Below are 17,573 nucleotides of genomic sequence, written 5' to 3' on the forward strand. Positions count from 1 at the left end.
AGCAGTCCCATTCTGTTCCTTCTTCACCATCGGGTGATCAGAGAAAACCTGAGAAATCTAATGTCTCAGAGTTATCATCGGAGCATAAATCTGCCTCTTCAGATCCGCCTTCCTTGGCTTCGACTGTCTCAAAACCTTCCCTGCCTCCAGCACCGATCATAGATCTTACTATGCCTGTTTCGACTTTGGCACCTGTATCTACTTCGGCTCAGGTCACACCTTCGACTTTGACTTCAATTTCCATTTTGGAACCAATCGTTTCAGCTCCGAGTGCCACTTTGGTACCGAAAGTTGTACCGACCTCACTGGATCTGACCTCTTTGCTTCCGGTGTTGAAACTAGAGACTTCGGTGTTGGCAGACCTTGCACCACAGACCCAATACTCTCTCTCAGTAGACCTGTTTCTGGGCCAAGCATGTAGTCCATTTCTCGAACGTCCTGACTCCCCGTCTGGAGCATCCACTAGATCCACCAGGAGCCTTTGGAACACGACGTGGTGCGTCTTGTGGACCAGCTGTTGGTAGCCAGGGGGATTCCATCACTTTCTAAAACCCATCCACCTGCTGGACTTGGGTTGCCTTATCCATGGACTCCATGTTGCACTCCTCCTTCGACCATCTCGGTTCCAAAGCCTTCTGTTCTAACATCCTTCTTGGAACCCACCTCCTCGGCGCCTACAGTGAACCTCACTCCGGCATCGAGTCTGTCCCTTTTGGTCTTTGGTTCCTACCGAACCGGTCCTTCCTCAATCTGAGGATTGGGGGATGGGCGCGTTGGCCCAGGTATGGTGCTGACTTTCTCCTTGGTTACCTCCTCGGTGCCGATGGCTGCGTCTGCGCCAATCTTGCTTGAGACTCCACCAGTGGGGGCGGGTCCGTCGGAGTGTAGTGTGACCCCAGACCCGAGGCTGTCTTTCTCTGTTCCAGGCTACCATCCCTCTTTGGGCGAGCCTGCCTTCCGCGTGATGGAGAGAGCTCTTGCTTCTGGCAGCACACCTATGATGGAATCCCAGTTTTCGCCCCCTGAGCTGCAGCTGTCACAGACCACCCCCCCGGGACACTGGACAGATAAGCCACAGGACACCCCTGTTCAGGGTACCCATGCTTCCGAGTCCTCCTCAGAGACCCCCCCCCCCACTGAGGAGCCCCCTCAAAATAAAATGTGCAAGAGGAAGCACGTGGAGTCACCTGAGGAATTCTTAATGGAAGACACGGATTACAATGATGAAGGGTCCCCACAGTCACCTCCTGATGTCTCTTTCAGAGACATCCTGGAAGTGTTAAAACAGAGGGGTTGACTGGAAGCCCTCCAGCCCTTCGTCTGAGGAGTCCGTGTTCCTGCAGGCTTTTTGTTCCCAGCCGTCTACCTCTTGGGTGACCCCGCCCACCGACGAACTCGTCCAGCTCATTGTGCAGCGCGCACTTGGAAGAACCTTGATTCCATTTAGGCGATTCTCCAGAGACCAGACAAAATTTTGTCCCCTCCTGTTGAGAATCCGCACTGGTCCAAAGGGTTACCAGCTGATGCTATGGTGGTGGGGGGTGGCCACGAAAAAGGACTTGGCTGAGGAAAGTCCCACTGTCCACTCACCCAACAGGTAGTCCTGGGCGGTGGACAGACTTGGGAAGCATGTTTTTGCATCAGGGACCTTTGCTATACAGTCCTTGAATTATTTGGCACATTTTACGAGGCTCCAGAGGGACTTGATCTCCGAATTCTCTGGGACACTCACAGGACAGTTGTCTGACTAGGTCGGCCTTCAGCTAGCACCCTTGGAATCAGTATCCAACTCGTCCATGAGGTTGCTCTCACATGCGTCCGAAGGGGTGACTAGTGCAGTGGGTTCGGGCATTATGAGACGCCATGCCTGGATGCGCATCTGTGATCTTGCGGATCCCTTCAAGTCTTCCTTTCTGAATGCTCCCATCAAAGCTTCACCCCTCTTTGGCTCCAAAGTGAAGTACACGCTAGCCAAGTGCGAGCAAAATGGAAAAACCCCGTCTGCCATAGGCCTACGGTTTTCCATCCCTCAACGTACCTTCTCCAGGAATCAGAGGAGTGGGAAAATGTGGCATAAGAAATTTCAGGGTCCTTTCCGTGCTACACGTGGTGATGAGACTCCCAGACGCAGAGGGGGGTAACAATTCTGGAAGACACCCCTATAGAGACGGGGGGGTCCTCACAATCAAGGCTCCAGGGACTCTTTTTCTGGAAAGCCTTATCAGCACTCCTGAGGGGCGGCCAAATTGCTTATCTCTGGAAGCAGTCGGGGGTCATTTCTCTCTGCACCAAGCTGCCTGGCACTCTATCACCACCGATCTTTTAGATGCAGAATAGTATCACCAGAGATTACACCATTCCCATTTCTTGTCAACCAAAATTTCCAAGAAAATTTCCCGACGTTCCACCCAATCAAAGGGAAGCAGCAGCTTCAGAGATTATAAAGCTGTCTTAAAAATATTCATCCAACCAGTCCCACCAGACCAGCGCGGATCCGGATTTTACTCTATTCTTTTTGGTGCCAAAAAAGACTGGGGACTGGAGACCCATTTTGGATCTCAGCAGCTTAAACAAGTCTGTCACCCAAACCAAATTCCGGATGGTCACGGTTCAGTCCATTCTTCCCTTTATAAGAGAAGGCGATTGGATGTGCTGTATAGATCTCCGGGACGTATTACCACATCAAGATGGACAAACGCTCCAGGAGTCTGCTTTGCTTCCGGCTAGGAGCCAATCATTACCAATTCCATGCCGTTCAGTCTCTGTACAGCCCCCAGTGTGTTCACAAAATGCATGGCAGTAGTAACAGCTCACTTGAGACTAAAAGGATTCCGGGTGTTTCCATGTCTAGACGACTGGCTCCTTACTGCTTCCATCAAGCATCTTCTGGTAACTGCCCTACAGCATACTCTCGCTGTGGCAGAATTGTTGGAAATAATGATACATTGGGAAAAATCAAATCTTATCCCTACACAACAAATAGTTCATTGAAGCAGTGTTCAATACTCAGTCCTGTCTGACTTGTATTTCCATTTGTTTGCATCACCCACCCAGATATTTATTTTTTGCACCTTTTTTCTTTTAGAAATATGCTATTTTCTTGAACTTCATATAGTATAACTTTATGGTCCTTAACTGAAATGTATTTATTTATTTATTTTGCATTTGTTTACCGGGAAAGTCCAGCTGGATAATGTCCTTTTTCAGTGGAGGCCCGGGGAGAAAAGCTCCAAGCAAAAATTAGCATAGTAACAAAAAGTAGTGATGAAAATACAACATAATACAAGCAGTAGGTAACCTAACATTCTAAATACATTCAGTATATTTGTAGTTACATTTAAGGTTACGGAAGAACAAAAAAAAGGGGTGATAGCTATGTTTCCACAGCTGTCTAGTGCAGCAAATGTAGTGAAGATCATGACGACTTACAGGGAGTTAGTGCAGTTAGCATAACTGCTTAAAGTAGTAGTCGTATATAATTAGGCAGGGGGAATAGGAGGAAGAGTGATGTGAGTGGAACAGGGGAGTGTCCTAAGCTGGGGAGCTGCAGGAACAGAGCCAGGTCTTTGCAAGGTGGATTTTTAGGAGTTTTTTTAAAATGTAGCTGTTACTAACACACAATCATATGACTAGGCTAAATAATCAAGCTTTGTAGCCAAATTTCCTCTCCTGTATGTTGGTCCCATACTTTTTCCTAAACATAACTATCCACAGTTTAATACTTCTTGAATTATTTTATTTTCATGTTTATATTTTCATGTTTACCGTTAAGTTTTCTCAGATGATAATTTCCATACCCTAGTATTAATATTCTCGCATTTACAACAACCAGCTTTTTTACTGTTATGAATAACTTTTCCTTTTTGTATATGTACGGAAGCATATATTGCCATCAGCCACAAGACACCCATTCCAGCTCTGATATCTCATATCCGTAATCTGCCTTGAATTTCTGTTACTAAAGCCAACTGTTTTTGTTATAAAACAAAGTGTATATCTCATCCAGAACTCCACATTTCTCACAGTACGTCCGCTTGCAGCTGCTGTGATACAAGCAATTTCCTAATGTCTAATAAACAAACATCAACTTTTAAATTATTACAGAAAGTCAGAAATCAAATATGTCTTATTTTATTTATTTATTTAACATTTGTTTACCAGGATAGTCTGACTGGACAACAGGTGTCCGTTTTTCAGAGGAGTCCTGGGGAATAAAGCTCCAGAAGTAATTTAGCGAAAAGCAGTTAAAGTTTAACAGTAGTTTAAAAAAAAGAACTAAAAACAAGAAACACCAACAAATGAAAACAAAAATGAAGCAGGCGACCAGGCTCCACACAAATATTTAATGAAATTAAGCACTTCCGTCTGAAAATTCAAAGGACTTCATCAGAATAATGAAGTCCTTTGAATTTTCGGACGAAAGCATTTAATTTCATTAAATATTTGTGTGGACCCTGGTTGCCTGCTTCATTTTTGTTTTCAGTAGTTTAAAAAAAGTTTAACTATAGTCCAAAAAAATATGTACGTGGGTTCAAGTACAGAATGCATACAATTGACTTAATAGTAGCGAACATTTGCTAGATATTTACACTATAAATCTGTCTAGGTAGAGTATAAGTTAGTGGAGTAGTGTTTCTCTGGGCCACCTGTGGTTTATAGGCTGGGTAAGGTGGGTTCTCAGGGTGTACTGTTAGTTACAGATGTGGTTTTCATATAGATGTAATTTAAGGAGTTTTTTGAATGTGGTAGTGTGGTTTTGTAGCCTGAGGTCTGGGGGTAGGGTGTTCCATATTTTTGCAACTTTGCAAGGGGAATATAGATTCCCCTGAGCTGTTTTTACATGGAATTACTTCAATTAGGGCTTTGTTACTGGATCGTAGTTCCCTGTTGGTGCTATGGAAGTTTAAGAGGCCTGTTAGAGCAGGGTTTTTTACTGGGTGATAGTGAAGTAAGTTTGGAAATTCTAGCCAATGCAGTTTATGTAGGGATTGGCAGTTGTGGGAGCGTGATTTAGCATTGGTTGCAAACCTAGCTATTTTGTTGTAGCATGTTATGAGTTTGTGCAGGTCAGTTTTATTTAGATTTGTTAGTACTGGGGATGCATAAAGTAGGGTTGATAAGAGATGAGTTCTGGCTATGGTGCTTCTGGATTCAGAGGTTAAGTATTTGTTGCGGTAGAGGCAACCTAACTTTTTGTGGACTTTGGATATGATTATGGATATGTGTTTATTGTATGATTATGGATATGTGTTTATTGTGTTTAAGTTGGGGGTCAATTGTAAGACCTAGTAGTTTGGCCTCTGTGACAGGAGTTATGAGTATCTTTTTGGCAGATGGAATAGAGAAAGTGGGGTCTATAGTCTATGTTGGGTGGTATAACATTAGCTGTGGGTTTTTTTGGGGTTCAGTATTAGCTGAGAATTGTTTAACCAATTTTCTATTTCTAAGAAGGATTCTTGGGCCTGGGATCGTAGCAGTTGGATGTTGGGTGCAGAGCAGATATGGGTAGTGTCATCTGTGTTTTGGACTGTATCGGCTTTTGTGGTTGCTAAGTGTAGTTGGTTTGTAAAGATTTTGAAGAGAAGGAGGCCAAGTATAGAGCATTTGACTGTCAGAGGGGGGGGGTAAGGAGTGTAGCCATTTGACAGATTGAGAGCAGTCGTCTAAGAAGCTGCTGAGCCATTGTAAGGTATGATTATCAAGGTTGAGTTCAGAGAGAGAGGATAGGAGTTTATTGTGGGAAACTGTGTCAAATGCTTTGGATAGGTCGAGGAAGGTGGCAGAGACAGGTTTTCCTTGGTTTTTGTATGAGTTTATGAATTTGTGAAGTTAATTTAGGTGGTGGTGGTGCTATGGCCAGGTTGAATTCAATGTTGAGTTTAAGCGTATGTTATTGGAGAGTAGGTGAGAGTGGAACTGGTGATTGATACATCTTTCAAGGATTTTTGATAGGGGTGAAACGATTGCGATGGGGCGGTAGTTTGAGAGGTCGGTGGAGGGGCCGCGTTTGTGACTGGGGATGATATGAGGTTTTCCAGAAGGAAGGAACGTATTGTTCATTAATGGATCTATTTATTAGTATTGTGATTGGGTAGGCGATGGCCCTAGGTGCAAGTTGGAGATATTCGGCTGGGAGGTTGTCAATAGCGAGGGTTGTTGGTTTGAGTTATGTTCATTTATCATACTATTCACATTCAGACTGCAGAGTAACAAGTTATTATCCCTTTCCTTTTTAAAATGTATTTATTTTATTTTACATTTGTTTACCAGGAAAGTCCACCTGGACAACAAGTCCATTTTCAGCAGAAGCCCAGGGATAAAATCTCCAAGACATACAGAGTATACAAAGCATTTCTAGAAATTACACAACTTACAAAATTAAGAGATTAAAAGAAATTAATAATCAAAGATTGCAATTGGAAGGTCCCAAAACATACAGATTGAACATATAGCTCTATGTACAGTATTTACAGGATTTGACAATATATACAGATTTAGACTGAAAGCTATGGGAACTGGTGATTTGACAATATATACAGATTTAGACTGAAAGCTATGGGAACTGGTAGTGAGAGTGTAGCAAGAGTTAGTAGAATTGTTAGTGACAGAAGTCAGTCAGTTAGGGTACCACAGAGTGTGCTCAGAGTAATTTGATAGGGACAAAATCAGTGAGTTGGCTTGGTTTAGTACAAGTCAGTAGTTTAGCCAGAGTAATTAGATAGGGACAAAGTCAGTTAGTTGGCCTGTTTTAGTACAAGTCAGTTGTTTAGCCACGTTCATGGGCATGTGAAAGCTAACTGTGAAGGATTCTGTAAGGAATGTAAAAGAATAGAACATTTTTGGTTTGATTGCCCCCGTTATAAAAGAAATCTAAGAAAAAATATTTCTATGGTAGATTTAAAAAACTACCTTGGGAAAAGTGAGTGAGTTAGGCATAGTGGGGGGGCATATACAGTACTGTTTGTTTATTGGAAGAAGAATGTGGGAAGGAGGGAGAGGAGCGAACGTTTAGAAGTTGATGCTAGTGAAGGTAATGAGAGAAAATATAGCACTACAGGGAAATCTATTAGAAAAAGGAAACAAAATATAAAACAACACTGATGCGATGTTTGGGCAAGGAAGCTACCTGTGTAATGGTGTTCAATTGGGCCCCAATGAATTCCAAAGATTGTACCGGTAATGGTTGTGACTTTTCTGCATTTACAAATCTAAAGAAATAAAATATATATATATAGACTTAAAGCAAAGTACATTTATTGTACTTTAAAAGTTATTTTAAGATTTTATAATTAGTAATGTAACATCAATGTACAAAATAATTACAATAAAAAAATTAAATATCATCAATAAAGAACATATGTATAACAACTTTATTAAAAAAGTAAATATATAAAAACACAGCTAAAATTCACACAAGATACAAACTATATATATAAACAATGAAACCAGTAATATAAAACTTTAAAGTACCCATAAACAATAATCACAACAATAACTAAAGCTGTAACAAAACAAGAAAACTAATATATATTTGTGTTAATATATACAAATATATAGCTTGTTAATACTAAAACTAAACTGTTATTTATTATTAATAATACTTGCAAAGTATACTAAATTAACTATTATTGTTGTTAATATGTATATATTTATAAATAATGTTAGGTAGTTGTTAAAAGTAACAAAAATTATTATAAAATAAAGTAGTAAGCTAAAACATTATACATCTAAATGTAGTTATATTTATACATATATTAAAGTAAAAAAGGTAATTATATTTGTGCAATTATGTTATTTTTATTTTTTTTATATTATATGTTATATATTAAATACAATATATTTATTGTTATTTTTATTTATTTTTATATATATTATATTATTATTTTTTATTGTTATTAAATTTTATATTATTTTATTTTTATTGTATTATATTATATTGTGAATATTTACCATTTTTATTTATATAAGTATCTTAATTTTTTTATTTATTTAAATTTTATATTTTATATTAATTATATATTTTTATTGATTTTTAAGTATTTACTTTTATTTTGTATTATAAATTTTCTTCTTTTAATAGACATAAAATATAATCACGATGTTAAGAAGAAAAATGTATTCTACACAGAATTAAATTAATTATTTTAATTTTAATCTAGGAATTTTTAATAGACAACTGATATTACAGTGGTCGCTTCTGTATGTTTGTCTAGTGTGTTCAGATACCCCCTATCTTTTAAGTCTCTCTTATCTAATCTAATGTAGAAAGCTGCCTCCTCTTGTACAGGTCTCAGTTCATACACTCATAGTTTTTAATAGTTATTCATTTTGTTTTTTCTAGAATATTTTTATTGTTTTGATGCATCTTTTCTCCTGTATATATGGCATATGTATGTTGATATACCCTACATTTTAAGTTTGTCTTCCCTTTTCTTTTGTAATTTTATAGTCATAGTTGTCTTCCTACTTCAAAGTTTTTATTGTTGAGTTGTTACTTGTATTTGTACTCATATTTTTTTTTTGTATAGTACTGTCTGATCTCCACATCCAGTTCATATTGTTATCCTCTTTTTACAATGTCATGCCTTTCTAAATGTTTAAAAAGAAAAATTGATGTATATGAAATTAAAGTTTAACTTTTGGTACTAATTCTATTGTTAATATTATTGTTATTAAACTGTATCAAGTTGGGAGTCACATACTTATTGAATCAAACTGAGTCATTTTAACACACTTCATTTTCATCAATTGTCTATTAAAGCCACATTAATTTCAATTCCCACTCTTAACTATCTCATTTAAATGGTAGTATTGTAGTCAGTTTCACAAAAGATCTCACTTCCTGGGGTCTTTCATCTAAGTCCACTCATCAGATAGCTCATAGTCATAATGAAGCGTTCTAAGAATCATAATACAAGTCATCTTTTCTTCCTCTAAGGAACTGGAGGTTCAACAAATTCAATCTAAAAGCGAATTTACAAAAAGGCTAGTTAGTGCTGTCACATTAAAGTAAAAGTTGTTTACATAAGTATTTTCCTGAGTATTACAGATTAATATAGTCTTTAACAAGTTTAAAAGTCAGATGAATTTATTCAATAGTGTAATGCGAAAGTGTACTGTAAAAAGTTATTTGTAAGAATGTGTGTTAATTAAGTAGTCAATGTAAATTATTGTAAGAGATAAGTATAGATAAATAAGATATAAGATATAATTTCGTCACAGAGAATATATTAAGGATCTTTGTATATATATTTTTGTGCACAATTAAACTCTCTCCCTCTATGCCAGAACTGTATTTGTATAAAACATAGTTGCGAGGGGAATGTAATATTGAAATTCAATAAATTTTTTAAAGTAAAGTATTCATTAATCTAAAAGAATTGTTTGTTAAGTGACGATTAAATAAAAATTTCATCATTAAGAATTCATTTCACCCTAAGTATATTTTTCATTAAGAAAATTTTTCTAAATCTATAGTTGACGCTCTATAGGTAATGTGTTTAAGTCAATGATATATATAGTAATCTTAGGTTCCTTGAAAAGCATATTTTGTCTAATCTTTTGTTCTTCAAATCTTTCATATTTGAATTTAAAACTTTAAAGACCAGTAAATTTTAAATCTTTTGTTGACTAATATAGTCTAATCAAAAAGTGTAAACTTAATGGCATTATTGAACTTCATGGTCTAAATATGCAATTATATATTGTTCTTTATTAGTGGTAAGCAATGTATAATTGGTAATTTTTAGTGGTAATACCATATCACTATAGTATGTGTATAACAAATCACCCAAATATAAACAGATAACATAATTTACCCATAATTAACTATATTTAAAGATTAACTTATTTGTGTCATGTGTTATATGTTAATAGTATTTAACTATAGTTCTTTATACCTGTAGTGGTGGCATAATAGTCTAAGCCTGTTACTTTTTTATAAATATCAGGGCTTTATAATCTTCTCTGTTTACGTAGGGCTAGTGGTTTTTTTTTCTAAAGTGTTTATGTTTCTTATTTGTTTATGCTTATATATCCCACTATGAACTATTGTTTATTATAAATACAGTTTCAAAAGTTGTTTTGTGTTAGACATGTAAGATGTATAAATAATTATAAGTGATAACTACCTTAAGTGGCTCGCTGTAGTTGATGAGTCACCTAACAGTATATTAGATTTAATTCTTAATGGATTTATTTAAAGGTTCCCTCTTAAGAGGGCTCTAATAGAGTCTATAAAACTCCTTACGAACACGTAAGAGTCTAAAAGTTCATGGACTAAAGATCAATGATGGTCCAGGAAAAAAACATGCCATTCTAAAGACCAAAACAAATGTATATATGTTGGTTTACAATGAAAGTAGTATGGGTCATTGTCCTTGGTATAAGTTTATTTGTGTTTTTTATTTGTTTTTTTTGTTAATGTTGTTGTTGGTAGTTGTTGTAAACGTTATTTTTTGAATTGGTTGACTCGGTTGTCTTGGTAAGTACTCTTTGTTTGGTTTTTAGTGTTATTATTGTTGTTGTTTGCGTCTTGTAGTTGTAGTGGGCCCATTTTGAATTTAACAAGTACAGTATTTAGGTTCGTATTTTCAGTATTGTCATCTTGGTGTCCGAAATTATCCTACCAGCTAGTGTATTCAGGTTCGTAAATTGTCTAGTGTCTCCGGACCGCTTGTACAGTTAAGGTTTTGATGTCAAGTCAATGCCGGTGTCACTTCCGTGACTTGGGAATGCTTTTCCAAGCAAACATGCACAACACTAATTTTTTTTAATTTTAATCTTTTAATTTTAAGGACTTTGTTGTTCTGTGTTAGATGTAATTAAATAGATGTAAACAAATCTATCTGTTCATCATCTCATGTTTAATGTTCTATCAGGTTAATTCTTTTATCTATTTAAGTCCAATCTCTATCTCAAAAGTTCTTTAAGTAATACAATAGGTCTAAAATGTTCTTTAACATAGTATGTATATGCAATAATTTAGATTTATTCTAGATGAAAGTCAGAATTTGCCAATTCAAAGAAGAATGCCTTAGTCCCCTTAGGGACTATAAATGAACCACTGCCTATCTCAAAATAATTTTGATTCCCTTGACTTCTTTGATTTTTAAGAGCTTAGAGTCTAATATTTTCAAAGTACTAGCAAGTGTATTTTGACTAACCCTGCCTGTGCTCAGTTGGTTAATATTTTTCATCATGCAACCTTTGGTTTTTTGGTTTTCAATCAAAATATAACATTTTTTATATTGTAATGTCAATAGGTGGTTGTAAGTATTTATCCCTTTAGTTTTTATAATGACACTTGTTTTTAATGTATCTTGTTTTTAGTTATATATATATTTAATCAACAACAATAATAATAACATAGTAGGTTTCTTGTGTGTTGTGAGCTTGATAGTACTGCACTTTTTTTTTTTGGTTTATACTTACAGCTACTATATTAGTATATATTATATATATATTACTATATGCATATTTCCTATATAAGTTGTGGAAGGGTTGTTTGTTGTTGTTTCATATAAACATAACTTTAAATTTAACTTTTTAAATTTATATATATATATATTTAAAAAAACCTTATTTTTATAAATATACCTTTTAAAAATGATTTTTTAAACACAGTCCACCCATTTTAAATCTTAATTGATGTAGTACTAACACGTGAGAGTCTTGATGAGAGTATATATTGTTAATTGTTTTTTTATTCAATTTGTGAAGAAGTTGTTCAAATACATTGAAGAACAAATCTGCTTAAACAACAATTATTTGTGAATAAATTCCTTTTGTCCTCAGTTCGTGTTTCGTTGGACATCTTTTCTTGTTGACGTGGCTTGTGTTTGACTTGGTTTGCTTACTTTTCTGCATTTATGGTGATGCCTAGAAAGTGAGATATCCAGTAGAGACAGTCCCTGGCCTGAGAGAGTTGATGCTGGGTGGGGGCAGTTAGGAGCCAATCGTCTGGATATAGGAATACCTGAAACTCTTGCAGTTGGAGGTGAGCTTCTACCACTACTATGTATGGGGGGGGATGTGGTGAGACCAAAGAGCAGGGCTCTGAATTGGAAGTGATTGGCTCCCATGCAGAAGTGCAGGTGACTTCTGGAGCACCTGTCTATTTTGATGTGATAGTACGCGTCCAAGTCCACAGAGCACATCTAATCATCTTTCGTTAGTAACAGAAGGATAGAATGAACTGCCACTATCCAGAATTCATGCAGAAGTGCAGGTGACTTCTGGAGCACCTGTCTATTTTGATGTGATAGTACGTGTCCAAGTCCACAGAGCACATCTAATCATCTTTCGTTAGTAACAGAAGGATAGAATGAACTGCCACTATCCAGAATTTCTCTTTCTTTACATATAAATTGAGTTTGCTTATGTCTAAATAGCCCTCAGGTCCTCTGTTTTCTTTGGCACCAAAAAGAAACGGGAGTAATTTCCAGATTCTCTCTGCTTGGCTACAACCTCTTGGATGACTCTCTTTTGCAGTAATTTTTTGATTTATAGAACTGCCAACTCCCTCTGGAAGGGTGGAATGTCGGGGAGCTTCGTTTGAATTTTTGGAGGGGTTAGAGAAAAGGGATTGGGTAGCCTGTGGATATTATGTTTTCCACCCAAACATTTGTCGTTATTTGGGCCCAGGCTCCTGGGTACAAGTAAAAATGGCCCCCTACTGCCTCCAGAGTCAGACAGTCGGGCACCACTTAAGGAGTGCTGAAAGGGCTTGTCAGAAAAGGGTTCCCTAAAGCCCTGGTTTTGCAGGCCCCTCTGCCTCTAGGAAAGCATCCCCCATTAAAGCACCCTCCTCTGCCTCTGGAGAAGTACTCTCCACTTTGATCAAGAAAAGAATCTTGGGACTTTCGGAACCAAGTCTTCTTAACCCCTCTTTGATTCCTTGAGCAGGTTTGTTAAGGGGTGGAAAACTTGATTCCCACGGCAGACAAGGTCTTACCTTCTTGCTCGCTGCGGGTCCAAACAAGTAAGGGGCATTGACAAAAGATGCCTTAAAGGGCTCCGCAAAATCACAAGGGCTTATCTACATATGTGTACATATCACAATGCTGGTGCCAGCTACCCTTGAGGATCCTTGCTCTAAGTGGGAAACCAGCCTCATGGAAGAGTTTGCCAGGGAAGTAAGAGTGGTCAGCTTTGAAGAAACCTTATCATGCTCCTCCTTGGGCATGCACTCCACCAAGGACTCGAGTTCCTTAACCAGGTCTCTCTGTAGGCGAAAAAAATGTGCCAAGTAATTAAGCGCTAAGCGAAAAAGTCATTGAAGCAAAGGTGCACTTTCTGAACCTGTCCAGCGCTCAGGACTCCCTGTTCAGTGGGTGGGCAGTCGAGCTCTATTGTGCAAGCTCTGTCTTTATAACTGCTGCCAGCACCATAACGTCAACTGGGATGCCTTTACTCCAAAAGGTTCAATCCTCAGGGGAGAGAGAGGATTTTGTCTGGGCGCCTTGGTACAGGCTGTATGGTGTCCGGTTCCTTCCAGGTCCAACGGGTGACAAGATCTATAAGAGCGTCTGCCGGGGGGGGGGGCTACCTAATATGTAGACGGGCCCACCCCAAAGGCATCTAGGAATACAGACTCCTATAACAAAGGCTTTTTGGATGACCAACCATCTCTTTGCTTTAAAATTTCAAAGATGTCTGCAAAGGAAACATCGCACAGTGGTGATTTGGGAGTCCCTTCTCCCTCATCGTAGTCTGTATCCTTGGTAAGGGCCTCCATAGGGGAGCCCAAGTACCTTCTCTTGCACGTCCTCTTTCATGGTTTCTCCTCCGTTGGATATTCAGGTGAGGAGTCAGAAGAGGAAGAAGCCACCTCAAGTGGAAGGGTCTGGAGGTCCTTAGAGACAGGCTGACCCTGGAAAGTTCAAGACCTAGATCCAATGCAGGAACATGGAGTGGAGCAGAAGTCAAAGGGTCTGGTGCTTTGCCTGCAGAGAGGGCATTTTACAAAACCCGGAAAGCTAGAGGTCTTGGGGATATCCTCCCCTACTCCCTCGGGGCAGACGTCCCCAAAAAAGAAGGCAGGAACACCCCAGATCCTTGACTCCTAGATAGAACCGGACCTGCACTGTCGAGGGCCGAAGCTCCAGTTGGGGAGGGAAAGCTGTGATAAAACCAAAGCCGAACCACACCCCTCGGATCCGGCTGCGACATCTTTGATTTGGAACTCACTCTGATCTGAGGATCTCTGAACAGAGGTAGACAAGGTCAGTATCGAGGGAGACTGCTCTCCTGTGCCACCAAAATGGATTCAAGAAGGAGAAAAAAGTGTCAGGGGCACACTCAGATCCACGAGGGGACGGAGCTGGAAGTACCCCCATCTGGATCTGAGCCTTGATAATGGACTTAACCATTTTGTCCACGTCATCGTATAGGTCTCTACAGGATCTGGAAGAAGCCACTGAAGAAGGTTGTGAATGCCTAGGAGTTTGAAGTATCTTTGTTAGCACTGTGAGGGAGACGGATCTAGTGGACCTCCCAGGTGACTGAATTCTGTCTAGACTCTGGATCCGGGATTGTTGGAGTTGAGGAGCTGATTGAATGCCTGGATCCAATCTGTTAGGATCCGAAGAAGTAGTTGAGGTGACATGGCGAGATGGATGAGTCTGAGCCGACTTGGAAAACTCCGGTGTAGAAGAAAGCTCACTCAGAGCCATCGAGTCTATTGGGTCCGAAGAAGCTGACCTAGATCTTAGTGCCGACATTCTCAGGTCCGACTCTTCAGGAAGTACCAAAGATATCCTAGAGTCCTTATGGCGGCACTTTTTAGCCTCGGATCCCTGTGAATCTCTAGAGGGGGGCTGAGCCCCTAGAAAAGATAGAGGAGCAGGTAAAAGGCCCTTCAGAATCAGCTTATTTTTCTTTTCTTGGACGGCCTAAGTATTAAAAATATTGCAAGGGGAATCCAAGTGGGGCCGCTCCTAAACAATAAACACACTTATGTGCATCAGTGTGTGGAATCTTCTGTCACACACAGCACACCATTTAAAATCTGTTGGTTTTCCATCTGTAGAAGAAAAAACAAAATTACTAGAAAAGAAAGTTAGTTTTGTTTTGTTTTTTTTTCTTTTAAAGAAAAACAAGGGCCAAGGCCCAGAGAGAGACGAAAGGTGGAGGAAGAAAGAGACCCAAGGACCTCACACACTAAAAAGAAAGGGTGGAAATTGATCAAGAATTATATAAAGATTAAATGTATATAAATATAATTAAAGTAGAGTTTTTAAGAATAAGAACTTGAAGTAACCACTTATCTGCTCGGAGCACTGGAATCACATCTGTACCTCCTGGCGACAAGTGAAATCTGAGGAGGTTGGGCTAATGGTAGAGGATTACGGGTAAAGGAGGATTCTGCAGGAGGCCGGAAAACCCACTACCAGTAAGTCTTATTTATCCATATAGAAGATATTTTCTGTTTGGTGTCTAGCTTGTAGCCTGGATCCACTTTCTATGGAAGTTACTTTGGTTCTCTCTTATTTGTTTGACTTGCTCACTGCTGGATTAACATACTCTTCTGTTAAAGCCCACCTATCGGCCATTTCTGGTCTGTCTTTGACTCCTCCTTTGGCTTCTAAATTTGAGGTGATACAATTTTCTAAAGGCGTCCTTCATATTAGACCTCCCAGGAAGCCTATTCCTCCTTCTGGGGACCTTAATTTTCTCCTGGAAATATTAACTCGGGTTCCTTTTGAGCCTGTAGCTGCAGCTTCGGGTTCCTTACAGTATTGTTCTTGGCAGACTGTTGTTCTTTAGGTCCTTACCTCAGCCAAGATGGGTGGCCGAGCTGCAGGCCCTTATGGCTGTTCCCTCTTAGTTTTTTTATAAAGATAGTGTGTCTGTTCATACTAATCCTTCTTTTATGCCCAAGCTGGTTGATGAGTTGTCTCTTAATCAGTCTATTCATTTGCCGCCTTTTTTTCCCTTCTCCGCAGTCTGCTAGTGAGAAGGTTCTTCACACCTTGGATTTGCATAGACAGCTTGGATATTATTTAGGTGAAACTAAATCCGTTTGTAAATCTGAGCAACTTTTTGTTTCCTTTCATCATAGGTCTTTAGGTTTGGCTATTTCTAAGCAAACTGTTTCTTCTTTGATATCTAAGGCCATTTCTTTTGTTACTGTTTTCATGAGAAAAGCCTTCCTTCAGTTAAGGCGGATTCTGCCAGGGCTGTGGTTTCTTCTGGTGCTTTTATCAAAGGTTTGGATACGTACTTGGACTTATTTGCATACTTTTACCAGCACTATAAGTTGGATGTAGTTTCAGAGCTAGAGCCGGATTTGCCAGGGTTATCCTGCATAGCTTTCTTGGGCTGTGCTGGACATTCCTCCTCCCAACTTTCCTTCTAAGCTTTTGTACTCTCCCTACTGTAAGAAGTACTGCAACAGTGATATGGAAGGACATAGTACAGCTGTGTAAAATCTTACCATAATACTAGATGTTTTCTTCACTGTTACAGTATTCACTCCCTCCTTCCTTCCCATTTCTTTCTCCTTCTGGATACATATGTTCCTCTTTTCTCCTTGAACTGTTCCTCCTGGGGCCTTTCAGTTCTGAGGATGGTCCGTCCTTGTATCACCTATATGCCTTATGCCATACACAGGGGCATACGTGTGGCAGATGATGTCCCTATTACACCCAAAGGCTTTGGTATACTGGCCAGGCATCAGGCTGCCCTAAGCAGGCGATCCCTACTGCAAGGAATACTGCAGCAGTGAAAAGAAGGACCTTTGCTGTTATGGTAAGATTTTACACAGCTGCACAGTCTCGCTGACAACCACATTAGTTTAAAAAAAAGAAACTTCAAAAGTGTTTCTGCATGAGGCTGTGCTTCTGTATTCCCTAGTGTAGTGGCACTTCCACCAAAAGTGTTTCTGCATGAGGCTGCGCTTCTGTATTTCCCAGTGTGGTGGCACTTCCACCAAAAGTGTTTCTAAATGAGGCTGTGCTTCTGTATTCCCCAGTGTGGTGGCACTTCCACCAAAAGTGTTTCTGCATGAGGCTGTGCTTCTGTATTCCCCAGTGTGGTGGCACTTCCACCAAAAGTGTTTCTGCATGAGGCTGTGCTTCTGTATTCCCCAGTGTGGTGGCACTTCCACCAAAAGTGTTTCTGCATGAGGCTGTGCTTCTGTATTCCCCAGTGTGGTGGCACTTCCACCAAAAGTGTTTCTGCATGAGGCTGTGCTTCTGTATTCCCCAGTGTGGTGGCACTTCCACCACGTCTCTGATTTCTAAGTGTACGACACCGAGTCTACAAAGATGCTAGCAAAAAAGGGAAATAATTTGATATATATTGCTCTGACCTTTGTAACTTTGAGTCTAGTATCTGTATTGGATTAGGTTGTACAGGCAGAACCCTCACATGAGGCTGATGCAGGGAGAACAGCTCAATGTGAAAATCTACCTAAATTCCTACCTGTGTAATGTATTACCACGTTCTATCAGTTGTAGTAAAATCTGTCTCAGTAGACTGTGGACAATGACTGCAGTTGGTAAGTTAAATGGGCATGCAATGTTATGTTGGTGGGAAAATAATCTGCTAATTAGAGTAGTGGGTATTGT

At 39.3% G+C, this 17,573-nt stretch overlaps 1 protein-coding gene across 2 annotated transcripts in view; it reads left to right on the plus strand.

The window, feature by feature from the left end:
• Nucleotides 1-17,573, plus strand: part of DNA2 (DNA replication helicase/nuclease 2) — a 1,108,563-nt gene that overhangs the window by 1,019,269 nt on the left and 71,721 nt on the right. The window lies entirely within an intron of this gene.

The sequence above is a fragment of the Protopterus annectens genome, chromosome 14.part0 (genome assembly GCF_019279795.1).
Source record: "Protopterus annectens isolate FY-2018-M chromosome 14.part0, PAN1.0, whole genome shotgun sequence".
Classification (NCBI taxonomy): domain Eukaryota; kingdom Metazoa; phylum Chordata; order Ceratodontiformes; family Protopteridae; genus Protopterus; species Protopterus annectens.